The sequence below is a fragment of the Ornithorhynchus anatinus genome, chromosome 2 (genome assembly GCF_004115215.2).
Source record: "Ornithorhynchus anatinus isolate Pmale09 chromosome 2, mOrnAna1.pri.v4, whole genome shotgun sequence".
NCBI classification, from domain to species: Eukaryota; Metazoa; Chordata; class Mammalia; order Monotremata; family Ornithorhynchidae; genus Ornithorhynchus; species Ornithorhynchus anatinus.
In genome coordinates, this window is record NC_041729.1 from 120,600,427 (window position 1) to 120,614,455 (window position 14,029).

Genomic DNA, 14,029 nt, shown 5'->3' on the forward strand with positions numbered 1-14,029 from the left:
AAGTAGATTGGATTAGAGAAGTGAATTGTGTTGACTGGATTGTAAAGGGAGAGGAGTGAGGTGAAGTAGGAAGGAGAGAGCTGATTGAATGCTAAGCACTTTCTGTTTGAAGAGATGGGAAACCTTAAAGGTTTTGAGGAGTGGGGATATGTATGTAGAATGTTTCTTTAGAAAAATGACCCAGCAGCAGAGTGAAATATGGACTGACGTGGTAAAGGGCGAGAAGCAGGGAAGTCCATGAGCAGGTGAATGTAGAATGCAGTAGTTGAGATCGGATATGACAAATGTTGGACCAGCATGGTAGCAGTTCAGATAGAGAGAAAGAGGAAGGATGTAGAGATCCTATGAATACAGATCAAAATGACTTGATGAAAGCCAGAATATGTGTAGCTTGAATGATAGAGATGAATCTAGAATACTGCCAAGATTATGAGCTAGTGGGAGAGGGAGGGTGGTAGTTTTGTCTGCAGTGATGAGAAAGTCGGTGGAGGAGAAGCTTTAAGTTGTGGGGTTTTTTTTTTAAGAAACTGAATACAAAGCTGGCTTTGAATTGGTAGCAACAATCTCCAATTCAATTTGTGAAATGATAGAAGTGCATGTTTGTAATTACAAGAAATGTATGCTTATTAACATAAAGCAAAAAGCTTTACTGTGAAATATCACAGCTTCATTGAAAGATCTAGGCTGATGTCATTACAGTTTCAAGCAGAAAGACACTGGTAATCCTGAGGCAAGAATAGAAAATAAACTTCATTATTCTACTTTGTAATTTTCAATTGAGTCATTTTCTCACCCTCTTCATTGATTTCACCAAGATGGAATCAAATCCCTGATATCAAGGGTGCCAGGATATGACAAAATGTCAAGTTCAATGAAGAACTATTTAACATTAAATTTAACACAATAAAAAAATGCTTTGTAATTCAAATGTTTAGCACATATACATTTTTATTATAAGAAGACATTTGAAAAATTGTTAAACATGGCTAATTTTAGTTGACAACTTTAGTATTTCTCAAAATCTTAACTATCTGGGAATTCATATTTTTCCTTAATCGAGAAAGTGGTTTTTAGCATATAAAAATAAAGTTCTTAAGAAATTCATTTTCACAGGAGATGATGAAAGAAATGTTTCTAATAAAAATGGTAGCTATATAGTGATACCATCATTTCCCTTTTTAGATTGAGGTTCTGATATTCTAGCAATAGGAATCAAATAACCCCTTAACATTTCTCACTATTCTCAAAGGACTTTAGCCATACTATCTTCCATTTGAGGCAAATAATTTCAGATTCTAAACACTAAAAGTTCAGCATAAAGTTAATAGTTAATATCCAGTAGTTCACAGATTTTCAGCAATAAAAATGACTTAAGATAATGGAAAACTCTTATGTACAAGAATACAAAGTAAACATTTACCATATTAATCTTTTAGTCTAAACCTCCTGGATTTCATTCACATCTAACACTGACGGCAGTCTTTGTGAGGCCAATAATGGTGATTGATAAATTGAGGCTGCAGTTAAATTTCAGGTGCTGTGATAAGCAAATTCACTTAGATACACTTTCCTGTTAAACCATAAATTCCTCATAGCTCCCTTTTTAATAACATGCACAGCTCATGAAATCACTAGAAAATTCCTGGGTTGTTAAATTGGGTGATATAGGGGAGAACATTTTCATCAAATATATCAGGAATTTACCATTTACGGACTGTATCTCTTTCCTTCCTCCCTCCTAAGTGGTTCACAGCCCATTCTTTCCCTTTCTTAAATTAATCAATCAATAATATTTATTAAACGTATGTAGAAAACAGTGCTAAGCACTTGGGACAGTCCAATACAGCAATATAGCAGAAACCTTCCCTGCCCACAGTGAGCTTAAAATCTGGAGGGGGAGACAGACAATATAAATGAATAAATTATGCCTATGTAAATAAGTGCTATGGGTCTGGGAGGGTGGTTGAATAAAGGGAACAAATCAGGACAAGGCAGAAGGGAATGGAAGAAAAGGAAAAGAGGGCATAGTCTGGGACTGCCTCTTGGGGGAGATCTGCTTTCAATGGGGCTTTGAAGTGGGCAAGTCAATTAGTAAGTTAATCATATTCATTGAGCACTTACTGAGTGAATAGCACTGTATTAAGCACTTGGAAGAATACACTATAACAATAAACAGACATATTCTCTGCTCACAATGAGCTTAAAGTCTAGAAGGGGAGACAGACAATATAAATGGATAGATTACAGATATATACATAATTGCTGTGGGGTTGGGAGTGGGGAGGACTAAATGGAGCAAGTCAGGGCATCACAGAAGGAAGTGGGAGAAGAAAAGGGCTTAGTCAGGGAAGATCTGTTGGAGGAGATTTGCCTTCAAAAAGACTTTAAAGTTAGGGAGAGAAAGTGTCCCTCGGTTATGAGGAGGGAAAGTATTCCAGGGCAGATGCAAGACGTCGGCAAGAGATAGATGAGATAAAAGTACAGTAAGAAGGTTAGTATTAGAGGAGAGAAGTGTGAAGGCTGGGTAGTAGTAGAATAGTAGCGAGGTGAAGTAGAAAGGGGCAAGATGATTGAGTGCTTTAAAGCCAATGGTGAGGAGTTTCTATTTGATGCAGCAGTGGATGGAAAGTCACTTTGAGGTTCTTAAAGAGGGGGAAACATGGCCTGAATGCTTTTTATAGAAAAATGATCCAGGCAGCAGATGGAGTATGGACTGGAGTGGGAAGAGACAGGAGGTTAGGAGGCCAGCAAGAAAGTTGATACACTAATCAATGTGGGATAGGATAAGTGATTGGTTAATGTAGTAGCAGTTTGGGTGGGGTGTGGGTGGGGTGTAAAGTGATGATGATGATATTTATTAAACACTAAATATGTGCCAGACAGTGTACTAAGCACTGGGGTGGATACAAGCAAATTGGACACAGTCACTGTCCCACATGAGACTCAAATTCTCAATCCCTATTTTAAAATAAGGTAACAGAGGCACAGAGAAGGGAAGTGACTTGTCCAGGGTCACACAGCAGACACATAGTCAGGATTAGAACCAGACCTGTGCTCTATCCATGATGTCAAGGTGAAATCTACAGAATTTACTGATGGATCAAATATGAGAGAGATGAAGCATCACGCCAAGGTTATGGGCTTGTGAGACAGGAATGATGGTGATGGCATCTACAGTGATGGGAAAGACAGGGGGAGAACAGGATTTAGGTGGGAAGGTAAGGAGTTCTGTTTTAGATATGTTAAGCTTGAGTTGAGCTTCTTAGTTGACAGCTAAGAAGAGATGCCTTGAAGGCAAGATGAAGTGCAAGACTAGAGAGGGAAAGAGGTAGGATTGGAGATGTAGATTTGGGAATCATCCACATACAGGTGATACTTGAAGCCATTTGAGTGCATGAGTTCTCCAAGGGTGTGGGTGTAGATGGACAATAGAAGGGGATGGAGAACTGAACCCTGAGGGACACTAACAGTTAGGGGGTCATAGGCAGAGGAGAAGCCTGTGAGTAGACTGAAATTAATTTCCAGGGACATTAAGAGAACCAGGAGAGGCCAGTGTCAGCCAAGCCAGGGTTGGATAATGTTTCCAGGACAAGGTGGTCCATAGTTTTAAAGGCAGCTGAGAGGTCAAGGAGGATTAGGATGGGGTAGAGGCTATTGTATTTGGTAAGAAGGAGATCATTAGTGAGATTTGAAATAGTGGTTTTTAAAGAGTGAAGGGAACAGAAACCATATTGGAAGGGGTCAAGGAAAGAGTTGGATGAGAGGAACCTGAGATAGAGGGCATAGACAAGTCACTCAGGGAGTTTGGAGAGGAATGGTAGGAGGAAGATAGAGTGACAACTGGAGGGAGCCATTGGGGTCGATGGAGGGGTTTTTTTGGACAGGGGAGACATGGGCATTTTTGAAAGTAGTGGGGAGGAAGCCATTGGAAAGAGAGTGGATGAAGATGGCTGTTTGAGAGGGAAAGTGTTTTGATAAGGTGCAAAGGAATGGGTCGGATGTATAGGTGGAGGGAGTGGATTTTGAGAGAAGGCAGGAAATCTCTTGAGATACTGCTGGCAAAGATGGGAGAGTTGAAGAAGGGGCAGGAGTTGGGAGAGGCTGGAGAGGAACAGGGGAGATTTTAGGGAGATCATGCCTGATAGGGTCAATTTTCTTAATAAAGCAGGTGGCCAAGTCACCGGGGACAAGGGATGAAGGGTGGGGGGCAGTGCAAGGGAACTAATCCAATTTCATCTACCTTTGAAATAATTCATTCATTGTCATATTTATTGAGTGCTTACAGTGTGCAGAGCCCTGTACTAAGTCTTGGAAGGTACAATTCGGGGACTGATAGAGACAATTACTACCCAACAATTGGCTCACAGTCTAATAAAACCAGTCTATCAATAATCCAATAAATCAGTATCATCTATTAAGCACTTATTTGGTACAGAGCACCGTACTGTTTGAGAGAGTACCAATAGATTTTGTAGACATAACCTGTACAATTGAAGAGTTTGCACTCTAGAGGCTTATCATCTGTGACAGGCTCAAGCTTGCCCCTGTCCTGCTCTTTTGACTTTAAGCTCTTTCTTGATACCACTCTCCGAAATGTATTTGACAGGATTTGTGCAGACTTTAATGACATGATTGTTTACCTTTGTCATCATTTTTCAGTGTTGTAGAAATCAGTGGGTTTTATTACCTTTGTTTTTGAAGAGAATATTTGGTTGTAGGTAAAAATGTCCCAATAGATTTGACTATGGTTCTTATCTGATGGTCAGTCCATGGCATTTTGCTTGTTCCATAAAGTACCCCATAATTCATTTAATATCCAATTGCATGTTCCCTGCAGGATCTGATTATCTGCAGACAGGATTTTATAGATGGCTGATTCAAAGACACTCACTAATTTTCATTGCCTGATAAACAGGGTTTCCTATTTGAGCAAAGCAAAGTGTATTCTAATTTCAGATTCCAGGTTTTGCATTACTTCCTTAAACTTGGCTGTACAAAATAGGTCAAATGAAACCTGATTAATTATTCAGTGATGCTTCACTCCTTTGGTGATAGGGAATAGCTATGGTCTCTTTCCTCTAATCCGTGTAGTCTGTATTGACTGAGCTGTGTGCATGGTCTAAAAAATACAAGTCAACCACTTTAGTCCCATAGTGATAGTCCCATTGGAGTTCCATAGCAATAGCAGAGCAGTGAGGCCAGTTATCTGGGTAATTCAGATTTTCAAAAGTCTCTTACTTCAAATACAAGTCAACTCAGGCAAAAGGATTCTTGCAAATTAAAAGAACTTCAGGAAAGTGTGATTGCTTGGACCTGGTTTAGAGTTGGGTGCTCATTACATGTTTATTAAAAGAACAAAACAAGCAAGGCATATTGCTAGCCCTGACTCTTATTTCTAAGCCTGTTCTTGTTTTTATGACATTGTGCAAGTTTGTTCACTTGGTCTATGGAGCTGGGTTAGTATGATTTACTTCTGTCTCAGAAGCATATTTTGCCATCATTACTTGGTGTTTATTGTTAAATATTAGTATTACACTTTTGACAGATAAAGTTGAGAAGTGATCTCTACTAATAGTTCCTGGAATGTTTTTTAAAATTAGCGTTAATTATATTAGGTTGTTAAGTGTAATAAAAAATTACCTTGAAATGGCCTATATAATAAATACATTCTGTATATGATTACAATTGATGATTACAAATGATCAAACCCAAAGGCAATTTCCAATAACAAAAGAGCAATCAACAAAATGTAAAAAGAAAATAATACAGTTCTTATCATTCAAATGCAAATAAAATGCCTTTGATTTTAGGAGAGCAGTTCCATTACCTTGTAGAGCTGCATTGAGTGGAAATGAAAAATAAGAAATAAGTCAACCAGAGTATGGTTTGTGCAACGCAGCTAATATTGGACAGAAACTGTCTCAGTTCAGGAAAAAAAAATCACATGCATTAGGTATAACACTAAATAGCATTATATCACTCAGAATTATAGAAGAGTCCATAGTAAGTGCAATAATATATTTTTCTACTTTGTAGGAACTTGTCATTTATGATAGTCATGGGAACTCCAGAAATAAATGTATTAAGTATTATTTGTTTTTATCACATGTAACTTCAATCTTCTGTTCGCCGGACCCAAAGGGAAATCTGTTGAGAGACTTGCCATGGCTACGCTATTCGATTTTAAGTGGTCAAGTCTGGGATTTGCATTTCACCTAGCTGCGCTTTCTGAAAATTTCAACACGAAAGAACGCTGTTGACCCCCTTGGAGCAGGTAGCTGGAGTTGGGGGACTCGCCCTAGGGGGTGGCCAAACATCACTTTACTTGACTTCCTCTGCCAGTGCTGAATTCTTTGCAGATATAGCGCTGGCTCCAGGAAGCTGCTAACGTTCAAATTCACACCCAGCCGGACTATGCTAACACTCTGAGGGAAGCAGCTCCCAAAATGTTCAAAGAAGAAGGCCTATGGGCATAAGTAATCATCTGGGTCTAGCAATTTAAAAAGCCTGTACTAGGAAACACCATTTATTCTTATGGTATTAGTGAAGCAGGACTAGGAAACAGATGAACAACTAATTAAGATAGTAGATTTTCTACTTATTTACTCGTTCACATTTTACTATTTTTCTTTGGTGATTTTGAATGACTTTTCTAAAAATAATGAAATGAAACTTTTATCAGCTAGGGCTCTCTAAGGAACAGAATGTTCTTCTGTTTGTATTTCAGTGACATGTAAAAAGAATAAAATGATGTGGAAAGAAAATATGAATAGATGTTTGAGGGGCATTTCTATGACTAGTTGGTTTAAGAGTTTATTAAGATGGCTATATGAAAAAAGACTCTTTTAGTTTAGCTCAACAAGGGTAAACAGAACTGACAAAAATCCCAAACTGTCAAAATTAAAAGCATTTTTAAATTTCTTTTCAAATGCTCTTAATGGCATAGTGACAACACTTTTCACAACATATATATGTTTAGGTGGATTGATATTGATAGTGATTAGTTAAAAAAAGAGCCTGGTACTGAAAGTTAAAGACCTGGGTTGTAGTGTCAACTTTTCCCCTTGCCTGATATGTGACCTAGGCAAATCATTTAACTTCTCTGACCCCAAGTTTCCTCATCTGTAAAATGGTAATAAAAAAACCTGTCCTTTCTTTAAGGCTTATTTGTGACAGGACCTGTGTCTTCCTTGACTATCTTTTATGTACCTCAGCCTTATTACAGTGCTTATTACACTTATTACAGTGCTTAGTACATAGTAAATGCTTAATAAATGTCTTCATCATTATTTTAATTGTTATAATAGAAATTATAAACAGTTGAACAGTTAAGTGCTAAGGATGTCATGGGGAAGATGTGATGAATTTCAGAGGGAATTGCATGAACAATGGGTTGCAGGTAGGAAGGTTTACAGAAATGTCCAATTAGCTGGCTATCTAGGCTAAGAAGAAAATAAGTTGGTAGTATAGATTTTAAAAGAAATATATGATTATTCTTTAAAGATAGTTAAAATTACTTGTGCGACTCAAAACAAACCAACCTCCCATAAAACCATTCTTCTCAAATGGATGACATACATGTTGAAAAGAATGGGTTTTATTTTGTTTCTATTTGCTGAATATTTTAAAACTTGGGGAACTTGGGGAAACTTGGGGAATGTTCAGGGATAATTAACTCTCCTCACATTTGTAGTTCTACCTGCTCTAGCAAGTAGATATGTCAGGACAAAAGCTATGTAAACTCTGGTTTCATTCTGAATCTATGTCTGTCTCTGTGCCACTTTACAAAAATTTCTCTTCCACACACAATGGCAGGCATTGGTGAATGAGGCAGAGCTTGTGTATCCTCAAAGAAATTCTGAGGTTTGGTCTCCGTATGTATCTGGTGTGTCCAATTTGAAGTAAAAGTGTGAATGCTAGAGAACAATTAACTCATATTGATAAAAATCTCAAACTATTACAAAGTTCTTAAATCAAAGTGTGAAATGGATGATGGAAGATAACATTTTAATCTTTCTTTTGAATAAGAATATTTCATAATATTCTTAGGAGAAAGAAATATAATCTATACATAGAGAATTCCTTGGATTCAATAAAAGGAACAAATAGCATTGGAAGAATTCAGTTTTGGGAATTCTAGTCTCAGATCTCCCATTGATTGGCCTGCTATGTGTTCTTAAGAAGAGACTTAGAGAAGAAAAACTTTCTAGACCTGATTGTAAAATGCCTGCCTCTCCTTACCTCACAGGGACTTTATAAGGATGAAATGAGATATTTGACAAGTAAAAGAATAGAAAAAATAAGATCCTATTACAAATTCATGCTATTATTATTGTTTACCTATGTATAGATTCTATAGACTTAAATGGTTTTTCATGTTACATGTATTTTACTGAAATCCCAAGAAATTTCATTGGAAGTGTGAAAGACAGAGGATGGAAGAAAAATAAGGATCTTTTCACAAACCTGTTATAATATATGGCTTTGAAAAGGAAATTGCATCACAAGAGGGTACTTCAAGGATTAGAAAAATATAGGCTACTATGAAGTTTTCATCAGTCTTTATCATTCAAGCAAGTCATTGGGTTTTCCTATGATACTGTGCTATATCATTCAATTTAAAACACATGCCCAAAACTGAATGCTTATGTATAAACACTGATTTCATTTAAGTTTGTCTTGGTCTGTAAAATGTACTTTTAAGAAGTAAGAACATATTAATGAAATTTTTACATCATATGATGTAAACTTTTCTTCAATTTTTAATTTATACATGCCAGTTTTTATTCCTGATAATTTATATACATATGCCTATAAACATACATATACAATACGTTTATATAAACTTTATAAAGGAATATGAATATATTTTACTTTCCTTGAAAGACAAAGATGATATAATGGATGCTGAGATTTTACTAGTGTGTGTGGTGAGACTGAAAAAGGCAGTGGTCACTGATTATCCTTTTTGAATAATCTATATGACAAAATTGCCTCACCTTACTGTTGAATTTGTTACCCACAGTGCCTGGAGCTATTTTCACTTCTTGCTTTTGATATCACAATTAATTACTGCCTACCAGGCTGATCTGCTTTCTGTGGGCCTGGTATCTTTCAAATCAGCTGTCCAATGTTACACTGTTTCAAGTTTTATTTCATTGGGTTTGAGAACTTTTGGAAAGGTCTTGATTAGAATCTTCCTGTTGTACAATAGCTTGTATTTAGAAAGTAATTTATTGTGATAATGTTTGTAGTCTTCATGGGTGCTAAGTTGGAGTCACTTGTCCTGTTGCTTCCTTTTTCACTGTTACTCATATTTTTGAGTTATTGTGTGTAATCTTTCATATTTAAAGTATGGTTTCTAAGAATGATCTAGTTATTTGGGGTCCTCTTTAAAATAATATAGGGGCTGTGTTCAGTATAATAGAGAAGCAGCATGGCTCAGTGGAAAGAGCATGGGCCTGGGAGTCAGAGGTCATGGTTTCAAATCCCGGCTCTGCCACTTGTCAGCTGTGTGACTGTGGGCAAGTCACTTAATCCCCATTTTACAGATGAGGAAACTGAGGCACTGAGAAGTTAAGACTGAGCGTCATGTGGGACAACCTGATTACCCGGTATCTACCCCAGCGCTTAGAACAGTGCTCTGCACATACTAACTGCTTTATTGCTTTATATGAGGCAGCTCCTGCTGTATTCAAGCTGCTTTGGACCAAAAGCCTCGAGTCATAAGAAAACAATGAAACTGAAAAAAAAAATGACAATCATGCACATATAAAAGAAATGATAAAGAGCTATCTGGGTGCTAACATAACCAGTAGTGAACCTATCCCTCACCACCATTATTATTAGGGGAAGCAGCGTGGCTCAGTGGAAAGAGCACAGGCTTGGGAGGCAGAGGTCATGGGTTCAAATCCCAGATCTTCCACTAGTCAGCTGTGTGACTGTGGGCAAGTCATGTAACTTCTCTGTGCCTGTTACCTCATCTGTAAAATGGGGATTAAGACTGTGAGCCTCACATGGGACAACCTGATTTCCCTGTATCTACCCCAGCACTTAGAACAGTGCTGCGCACATAGTAAGCGCTTAACAAATACCAACATTATTATTGTTATTATTATAATGCCCTCCCTCCTCACCTCTGTCAAAATAACTCTCTTCCCCTCCTTAAAGCCCTACTGAGAGCTCACCGCCTCCAAGAGGCCTTCCCAGACTGAGCTACCCCTTTTCCCTCTGCTCCCTTTCTGCTCCCCCTCCCCCCTCTGCTCCTCCCCTCAACCAAGCCTCCTTTCCCTCTGCTCCTCCCCTCAGCACTGTGCTCATTTGTATATATTTTTATTACTCTATTTCATTAATGAGGTGTACATCCCCTTGATTCTATTTATCGTGATTATGTTGTCCTGTTTTTGTCCGTCTGTCTCCTCCGATTTGACTGTGAGCCTGTCACTGGTCAGGGATTGTCTCTATCTGTTGCCGAATTGTACATTCCAAGAGCTTAGTACAGTGCTCTGCACATAGTAAGCGCTCAATAAATACTATTGGATGAATGAATGAATGAATATAAGATTCTCAAATCATATTAAATCTGTTTAATAACTGATCTGGATTGTTTGCCAAAATGATTACATTTTGAAAAGGTCTTCAGAAATGATGCTCTTTTGCTGATCCCAACCTGAATCTGGGAGAAGTGGCAAAAACTGCCCTGTCATTTCATGACATAGGTTAAAGGCTTACTGTGTGCCAACCACTGTACTGAGCACTGGGGTAGATACAAGATAATCAGGTCCCACATAGGGCTCACATTCCAAGTAGGAGGTAGCACAGGTGTTGAATCCCCATTTTGCAAATGAGGTAACAAAGGCACAGAAAAGTTAAGTGACTTGTCCAAGGTTGCACAGCAGTCAAGTGGAAAAACAGGGATTCTAGCCCATGGCCTCTGACTTCCAGGCCTGTGCTCTTTTCACTAGGCCACTCTGTTCCAATTATTCATGTTAGGACAATGAATGTGTCCTTGAATAAATAGGGATACAGATCAGCTTCAAAAGAGGTGGTAAACTCCTTGAGGGCAGGGATTGGGGAACAGATTATAATCTCCTGGGTGTGTGTGTGTGAGTGACTATTTACTCTACTCTCCCAGGCAGTTAATATAGTACTCTGCACACAGGAGGTGCACAAAAAGAACCAGTGATATGTCAGAAAAAACATATTACTGAGGGAGAAGGTAACCCCTAAACCCTTGTACAACATAACGGAATGCAGAGAAAAATGAATTTGCAGCTGTTAGCTTTGCTGCCTAGTCTTGGCAAGCTCTGTGACTATTAACTGTGATTCCTCTGTCTCACTTATTTTCAGCATTCGTCTCTCTGTTTACTTCTATTTAGTTTTTTAGTTTTCCATATTTAATTGCTGAGCCCCTCACTCTCCCTTCTAGGGGGCTACTTAATCTAAATTCACTAGTATTAAGCTCACGCCACAGAAAAGTGTGGTCTTGTGGAAAGAACAGGGACCTGGGCATCAGAGGACCTGGATTCTAATCCCAGCTTTGCCACTTGCCTGCTCTGACACCCTGGACAGGTCTTTTTAACTTCTCTGTGCTTCAGTTTCCTCCACTGTAAAAGAGGGATTCAATAACGGTGCTCCCTCCTCCTTAGACTATAAACCTACTTAGAATATAAACTTACTTAAAATATAAGGGACTGTATCTGACCTGATTAAGATCTGTTACAAGGTATCTACCCAAGCACTTGAAACAGTACTTGATGCTTGACACTAATACAATTAATTAATTATTCATCATAGTAACCTCACCTCTTTTTGTCACCATATATTTACATTTATAGTATACACACACGTCGATTAGACTGTAAGCCCGTCAAACGGCAGGGACTGTCTCTGTTGCCGACTTGTTCATTCCAAGCGCTTAGTACAGTGCTCTGCACATAGTAAGCGCTCAATAAATACTATTGAATGAATTTCTGACACTTGACTTTTCTGATATAATGAAATTTTAGGAAATGATTTAAATAGATGGGGCAGAAGAATAGAGAAACAATGCTGTAAAAAGGCTGTGGATGACTGAAATATGATTGAAGCATGCAGTGGCTTTGCAGGAATGACTGTACCATAATTATCTGTTCTATTGCTTTGTTTACAGAACGAATTGTAACTGCTCAGAGAAGCAGCAGTTTTAGTGGATAGAGCACAGGCCTGAGAGTCAAAAGGACTTGTGTTCTAATTCCTTTCTACCACTTGTCTTCTGAATGATCTTGGGCAGGTCACTTAACTTATCTATGCCTCAGTTACGTCATCTGTAAAGTGGACATTAAGACTGTGAACCCCATGTGGGACCGGGACTGTATCAAACCCGATTTGCTAGTATCTACCCCAGTGCTTAGGACAGTGCTTGACACATAGTAACTGCATACTCAAGGCTATTATTATTATAATTATTATTTAACGGTTTAGTGTTTCCAGTAAGAATATAGTAGCAGACTGTCTGATCAGAATGCACTGCATCTACCCCAGTGCTTTGTAGGGTTTTCACGGTTATTATTATTATTATTATATTAGTAACAATCAACTTTAAACTATTATGACTACTTCCTTCAGCAATGCTCATAAACCACTAATTCAGCAACAAAGAGTCACAGTGTAATCCTCCGAGGGCAGTTTGAATAAAACAAACTTTAAAATTTCTCTCCTGGCTATAAGCTCCTGGTGAGAAGGGATTGTGTCTACCAACTCTGTTCTATTGTACTTTCCTAAGCTGTTAGTACAGTACACTACACACAGTAAGTGCTTAAGAAATACTACAGATTGATTGATTTACAAGTTGTTTTTATAAAAACCTTAAATTTCACCTAGTGTGGCAGTTAAATCCCTCTGTCCACTGTGGCATTTGTTTTTGAGTTATTTTCCATTAACCCCTTGTTAATATCAGTATCTACACAACCGAAGCTCCTGATCATCTGCTTTAAAGCACTCAATCAACTCACTCCCTTTCTGTTACCTCTCTGAATTTCCTAATACAACCAAGCCTCCATACTTCATTTTTCTAATGCTAACTTAGACATTATACCTCAATCTTATCTATCTCTCCACCAATCCCTTGCCCGCATCCTCCCTCTGGCCTATAACTCCACCCCACCCCCCACTTCACATGACAGGCCACTACTCTTACCACTTTCAAAGCCTTATTAAAATCACATCTCCTTCATGAGGCGTTCTCCAACTAAATTCTCATTTTTGCTACTATCTCTCCCTACTGCATTATCTATGCAATTGGTTCTGTACTCCTTAAGCACTTGATATTCATTCCATCCTCAGCCAAACAGCACTTATAATAATAATGATGACATTTGTTAAGCACTTACTATGTGCCAAGCACTGTTCTAAGCACTGGGGTAGATGCAAGGTTATCAAGTTGTCCCATGTGGGGCTCCCAGTCTTAATCCCCATTTTACAGATGCGGTAACGGAGGCACAGAAGTTAAGTGACTTGCCCAAAGTCACACAGCCGACAAGTGGCAGAGCTGGGATTAGAATTTATGACCTCTGGTTCCAAAACCTGTGCTCTTTCTACTAAGTCACGCTGCTTCTCGATTGTACATATCCATAATGTATTTGATTGTCTGTCTCCCCCTCTAGAGTAAATCCTCTCAGTGTGAAGGGAATATGTCTACCAACTCTTGTACTGTACTCTTCCAAGTGCTTGGTGCAGTGCTCTGCACACAGTGAGTGCTCAAATATGTATTGACTGATTTTTGTTATCACATGAAATTTCAAGAAAGCTAGAATTGCCATGATACAATTGTGGCAGGAATGACTGCATATACTTAGTGGATGAATCGTCTATGATTCAACTGATGCAAGATTAACAATATCTTTACCATCATGCACATGTATGTGAACACTGTCTGAGCCTGCATTGTGACATTTGTTACCCAAACAAGGAGATTGGTGATGTTATCAATTTTCCATAACTCTCTGCTCCAAGGCACTTTCTCTGATTATTATGTGTAATTCACATGCCT